Genomic DNA, 6,693 nt, shown 5'->3' on the forward strand with positions numbered 1-6,693 from the left:
TTGATATTTTTTCAGCGGGTTTGTTTAACTATGAACTCAAAGAATATGTCTCTCTTGATTTAATGAAAGATGATGTGTCGTGAATATATCTATGTTTTTCTTTGTTGTTCAAATAGTGAGATTCTTTCGTCTTGTTAGACTTATCTTGTAAATCTTGTATATATGTTTCTATGTAGCTTAATTCCCTTGCCCCAAGTTGTCTTCTTCCTCTTTTTATTTACACCATGTATAATACTTTTTCAGGCGAGGCAACAGAAGCAAAGGTAAAGTAAAACTTATTTCAAATAGATTTCATTTTGTTTTTACAAAGAAGAACAAGACGTAAATAGACAAAATATTGATCTATAAGGTCTGAAAAGTGAACTGCAATAGAAAATGAAATACAGTTTAACAGGCACTAAAAAATTATACCTTTTATATTGCATGCCTTATTTTGAACTAAGCGGTTGATTTATTTTCCCGTAATTATCATGTGGTATCAATAAAACCTCCAGAATGTATTTCTTTTCCATGAAAAATGACGAATTCATTAGTTACATAGAAAAATTAATCCGGTATCTAAGAAAAATGAAAACATAACAAATCTGCTATCAAGATGTGTACCAAAACGTACAAAAATATACAGTTTCCTGAATTGTAGCTCTACTTAATTTATATTGAAAGACAAAATAATGAAAAGAAAACTACTGAAAGAATTCAAATATCGAACAAATTCGTGTCCGAAAAACAATTATAATCTTCTTTTGCGTATACGTAAATTCGTGTAATTGTGTGTTGTGTATTAACTCTATTGATGTTTTGTTATATTTGAATTCTTGGATTATTTATTCTTTGAAAATATCTATGGTGTTCTTGTTGTTTTCCTTGTGAATTATTTTACATGCATTTGGTTGAGACATTTCAAATGCAATTTAGCACATAATTTATTATTTCAGCCTCAACAATGTAATGGTTCGAACGAATGTGGCTTTAACCAATGTTGTGCCAATAAAAATCTTAAAGGACGAAAAAGATGATCTCTTAGTTTTGCTGGAGTTTGTAAACCGTGTGGTCAATATGATGCAGGTATAGCGTTTCTTACGTATACATTTTTAAACGATGATGAGATAATAGTCTTGTATAAATTATTTGATGCTTCTGAAGTAAGATTGCTTTATTTTAGACGAAGCTTAAAATCCAATATTGGAAATGTTTATACATAATTACTATAAGAACAAAAAGCAGTGCAGTTATGGCATGGCCGAGTGATAACACATGAAAGTAAGTGTACCTCTGGTGCTGATCTTATCCAAGGGAAACTGATAAATAAGTTAAAAAACAAAGTGTGCTATTTTCCTTCAAATTGATTTTACTTCAAGCAAATAAACATACACAGTTTATTCATTCCATGCATTCCTGAACTTTTTAACTGACCTGAAACAAAGGCAAACATGTATACTGTGCTTGTCTTTGTTTCAAAGTCCTTTATATTCACTTTGATAGGACCTGCAATAATCTTCGATTTTTTTTCATAGCGAACATATGTTTTATTCTTTTATGTTAAATTATGATATAATCACAAAGCTCCGACACAAGTATAATATATTGAATAAACATTTATTCACCTTTAGAATATTACAGATCGAAATAAATTTTCTTTTGTTAACAGAAATTACAAAACATAAGCCTCCATATTAATATGTTTTTATTATTGTAGAATGTGCAGTGAAAAATCAAAATGCTAATGACAACGTGTTTCCGGGTTGGTGTCCATGTACTGCTCCTTTTAATTGTAATGGAACAGGAAATATTGAAAACCCGTTTGGTGAAAAAGGTGAGAAAATTTGTAACCTTTGTAGGATATATTAGACTCTAATTGGTAAGATTCTTCCCAAGAAACTTTTGTCTTTTTTATGTTAAAAAAAGACAAGTATGGAGATATGTTGAATACACCGCAGTTAGATAATTGTTTTGAATATAATGGCTGTCAACATATCAGATAGTTTAGAAGCATTTATGAAAACTGTTCGTCCTACATCCTGTAGATACTATAGCTATTTACATGAACTTATATTTGACTTTGCAAGTAGTCATGTTTTTTTACTGTTGACGTCATTAAATAACAGCCTTTGGATTGTACTGAGTGATAATTTAGTCTGGTAAACGTGAATTATATATGTTTAACTTGCTTTGAACTAGCTTTAAGTAAATGTGAGTATCCTTTAATCGACACTGAGAGTTGACTCTTTGTGTGTTTGTTTGTTTTTTTTTTTTGTTTGTTTGTTTTTTTTTATTGTCGTGCTTTGAAATGAGTTAAGCTATTTCCATCTAATTTTTACAGTCTGTTCTTATGTTGTGCTGTTACCCGACTCCTAGATTAGGGGAAGGTTGAACGCTCACACACATGGTTAACCCAACCACATTAAGATATATGCCTGTCCGAAGTCAGGAACAAGTGGTTGTCGTTGGATCCTGCCAGTTATTTTTTTTGTCTCTTTATTATTTGTTTTGTTATAAATCGAGCCATCAGCGTTCTCGGTTGAATTGTTTCATATTTCGTTTTTTTTTTTTCATATATATCTTTTGTATCCATTTAATATTTTTGTCCTGTCGGGATCTTTCATGGCTGACTATACGGTTTGTGCAATGCTCATTGTTAAAAGTCGAATGGTGATCTATTGTTGCTACCATGTCATGGGGACTCTGGTGGATAGTTGTCTCATTGGCAGTCATATCACATATCCTTATTATTATACTTTATAGAAAAATCCAGTCTTAGCAACAAGAACCAAAATCCGACGTTGATCTCAGCTGTTCTGGAAAGGTTTAAAAATCCTGCTACACTTGTGGCACCAGTTGTGGTGCTTATGGTTGTAACGCCTGCTACTAATGTGGTGATAAATCTAATTCTGTTATTTCATAATCGAGAAAATAGTACGATATATATATAGGAGCAACAACGAGGAATAAATGCCACCCTTCTCGGGATCAGTTTTTTCTTACTCCAAGCCAACCAGTTTTAAAAGTTTGTTCCTATCTCTTGATATAACATGCTTACATTAGACACATTAAATACCAGTTTAAGGTTTTGTTTTTGTTTAAATTGGAGGGTCAATATGAGATCTACTGTACCCGAGTTTAACATGCTACAACAACACTTTGGAGAAAGTTATATGAATGATATATATTTGTGATATAAAAAGAAATAATGATTTTTAGGTTGGCGATTTTGAGCTGAATCTGTTTTCCCAACCGGAACACCTGATCTCACCCCTAGTTTTTGTTAGCGTTCATGGTGCTCAGTCTTGTTTTCCATGTTGTGTTTTGTATACCGCTGTTTGTTTTTTTGGGGTCTTTTTCCTTTTTTTTTTATTTTGCCATGACGTTGTCAGTTTATTTTTCGACTTAGAAGTTTAAATGTCCTTTTGGTATCTTTCACCTTTCTTCCCGTACTTCATTTTCTTTCTACTTCAGAACCATGTACCGTTACTTCGTAGATTGTATTAGGGACAAATGACCGTTTGCAAATAACTGCATTAAATTTTAACATGTACGCCTTACTTTTCTTCTTTACTTATATGAAAATAAGGAGATGTGGTATGATAGCCAATGAGACAACTATCCACAAAAAGGCAAACGAATGAGGATGTACAAACTAAGATGTGTTTCACAATCATGTGTAATGTATTAAATGACCATAGATATTACATGTAAACATTTTAAAGATGACTATATGGATAGAGAGTACTAAACATGTCGTTTATTTAAAAGAAATATGTTAAATTTGGCAGCTCTTACATTATTTTCCTCAGTGCAAGAAGTTGGAAAGCCTGAATTGAATACGGCTTTCAAAGGATACGGAAAACAAAGTTAAACAATCTGACTCACTAACGTCTTGTGAACTTTTGAAACATAAAAACGTTTTATAAAAAAAAACCAAGTTCAAAGGTCAGTTCTAAAAGGGGAAGTCCATTAGCCGAAGTGTTTTTGGTAGATTAAAAATTAACGCTTTTTTATCTATTCTATTCAATTCAAATCAAGGGGCTATAAAGTGACCTCATGTCACGTTTTTTTTTTTCACAATTACAGATCCACGTATCTTATAAAGCTGATTACATAAGCAATACTTAAAAAATCATATTTATTAAGATAGTCATAAAGGTATTATAACCCGACATATTTTCGTAAGACTACTGCCAATATGAAAATGAAATATTTTTATTTTGTAGGGACATGTAGATGGTGAAAATTTGACCAACTGTTCCAGTACTTGTAAATATCAAATGAAATTGTGAAGAAACTTTTCTTTCAAATATTCAATATGCATGTATTTCCTTTAAACGAGATTTAGATTCTATAGATTGATAAATGACTTCTTAACTTTTAGTGGTAAATAGTTTATGTAAATTTTAGACGATAACATGGTAAATAGTCATTATGTTACAACTGAAACATAGAAAAACGCTGTGTAATGTAGACATGTATAGTCTTATCAAATACATTATATCTTGCAATATCAAATCTAAATTATATCACTTTATCTATTATGTCAGCCTGAACCATACAATGATTCAATATAATGCCGCTATAAACGATGATGTGTAAATGTTAAAGAATGGGAAAACCAATTTGTTTCGCTGGAGTTTGTTAATCTTTTGGACAAATGTATTCAGGCTTCGGCTGTTTTCTGCTCTTTGGTCGGGTTGTTGTCTCTTTGACACATTTCCCCATTTCCATTCTCAATTTTAGGTAACGCATTTCTTGCTTTCTTTTTCTAATAACGACGTAAAATAGACTTCTGGTTCATATATTTGTGATAGATATTGTTAGAGATGATAATATTGTGACAAGATTTCTAAACTGACCATTTGAAGCAAAACTTGTGGACGTTTAAAGATAAATGGCATACAGTGAGATGTGGACTGGACATGGAGGTAGGATTGGATACTTTATATACTGTTATATATATTGGAATGATTCACTATTAAACTTTACATTGATAGTCTTCTGAAATGCCTACAATTTGTTATCAGAGTAGTTTCGTACAGGGTAAAGGCATTTCATGTCTGAAAACATGCGCATATGATATGCTGGCAATTATTGAAGTCTTGTTTCCAAATTCTTTAAAAATAGAAACAGGTGGGGGTAGTAAATGTACTGTAAAAACAAAGTAAGAGTACATGCAGTGATTTCTTTCAGGCCATGATTGAGAAAAAGTGTTATTTAAGGTTTTTTCTATTTGAATAAATGTTAGTATAGGTTGCACTTTGTAAATGTAAAACCACGCCTCTTTTGGGGAGATATTTAATATTTATAGATATTTTGTTTTATGTACCTACTGGTTCCCAGACACCATCTCCATGTTTCATCTCATATTGATACAACTTGGGAACTTTACCAGTATAAATACTCATGGAAACCGGTCAAATTGAATTCTGACGAAGACTCAAAGTAAAGGGAGGGGAAGTACATAATTTTAGATTAAATTCAAACTATTAGAAGTTCGAGGCATATAAATGTTGAAAATATGCCGCACAGCCCTATGTGTTGGCCTTTGAAGTGTAGTGCATATGAACTTTCCATTCTGGGATATAATTATTTTTCCAAACTTCATAGTTAAAGTGACACTTTAAAGTCGTAAAAGGAGTTCCTATGGGAATATTTACAGAAGTGCAACCTACAAACTATTAAATAGCATATATGATTTATTCGAATCATTTATTCTGCATATACTAAAGGTATAGGAATGAAAGTGTACGAGACGTTGATATAATCCAACGTTCATGAGAACATTAGTCAATACACTTTTTTTTTTAAATAAAATCAAAACCAAATAAAATACTGACATGAGTGCAAACATGATTATTGATAGGTTGTTCTTATGCTGTACCGTTTCATTATTGTCCCAGGTTATGTAAGGGTTGGCGCCTTCAAACTAGTTTAAACCCGCCACATTCTGTGTGTGTCTGTCTCTCTCAAGTCAGGATCCTGTTCTTCAGTTGTTGTATATCATATTTGTTTTCGTTCATTATTTTGTACATAAATATGGCCTTTAGTTTTCTTGTTTGAATTGTTTTACATTTGTCATTTCGGGGCATGTATAGCTGACTATGCGGTATGGGTTTTACTCATTGTTGAAGGCCGTACGGTGACCTATAGTTGTTAATTTCTGTGGCATTTGTTCTCTTGTGTAGAGTTGTCTCATTGGAAATCATACCACATCTTCTTATTCTTATATATAACAAATTTAAAGGACGACTCGACTGGTATTTGCTTGTTTAAAAAAAAAGGCAAGATGAAAACTAATTTACTGCCATGGTCATTTGAAAAGAAAATTGAAATACTGAAAATAGAAAATATCGGTTATTCGTGTTAATTTGTCGAGACATTTTGCGGAAACTTCTAGTGATGTGTAAAGTTATGTAAAAATAATGCATATGCATATTATGTTCTTCTTTCATTCTATTTCGAAAGTTCAGAATCATAGTGTATCATAGCTATATATTTTTTCAACTTTAATGCATTCTGTACCTTGACATGAAATTTGAAGGTTTATTTCCTTTCTCAAATAAAATTGGGAAATACCGCATGCATTTCGAAAACAAATATATTATTTTTTACCTCCTAACTGATTTTGTTAAATGGTATTTTTTGCTGTAGTAACTTTATCAACATAGTTTGCATGTATTATTTTATAGGAGCTCAATTTTTAAA

At 31.6% G+C, this 6,693-nt stretch overlaps 1 long non-coding RNA gene across 1 annotated transcript; it reads left to right on the forward strand.

The window, feature by feature from the left end:
- Positions 1-203: 203 nt before the first annotated feature.
- On the forward strand, positions 204-1,808 carry LOC127712659 (uncharacterized). Its single transcript, XR_007987230.1, has 3 exons — positions 204-263; positions 936-1,065; positions 1,697-1,808. It is a non-coding gene; the product is annotated as an uncharacterized LOC127712659 (long non-coding RNA).
- The last annotated feature ends 4,885 nt before the right edge of the window (positions 1,809-6,693 follow it).

This window comes from Mytilus californianus, unplaced genomic scaffold (genome assembly GCF_021869535.1).
Source record: "Mytilus californianus isolate M0D057914Y unplaced genomic scaffold, xbMytCali1.0.p SCAF_8, whole genome shotgun sequence".
NCBI lineage: Eukaryota > Metazoa > Mollusca > Bivalvia > Mytilida > Mytilidae > Mytilus > Mytilus californianus.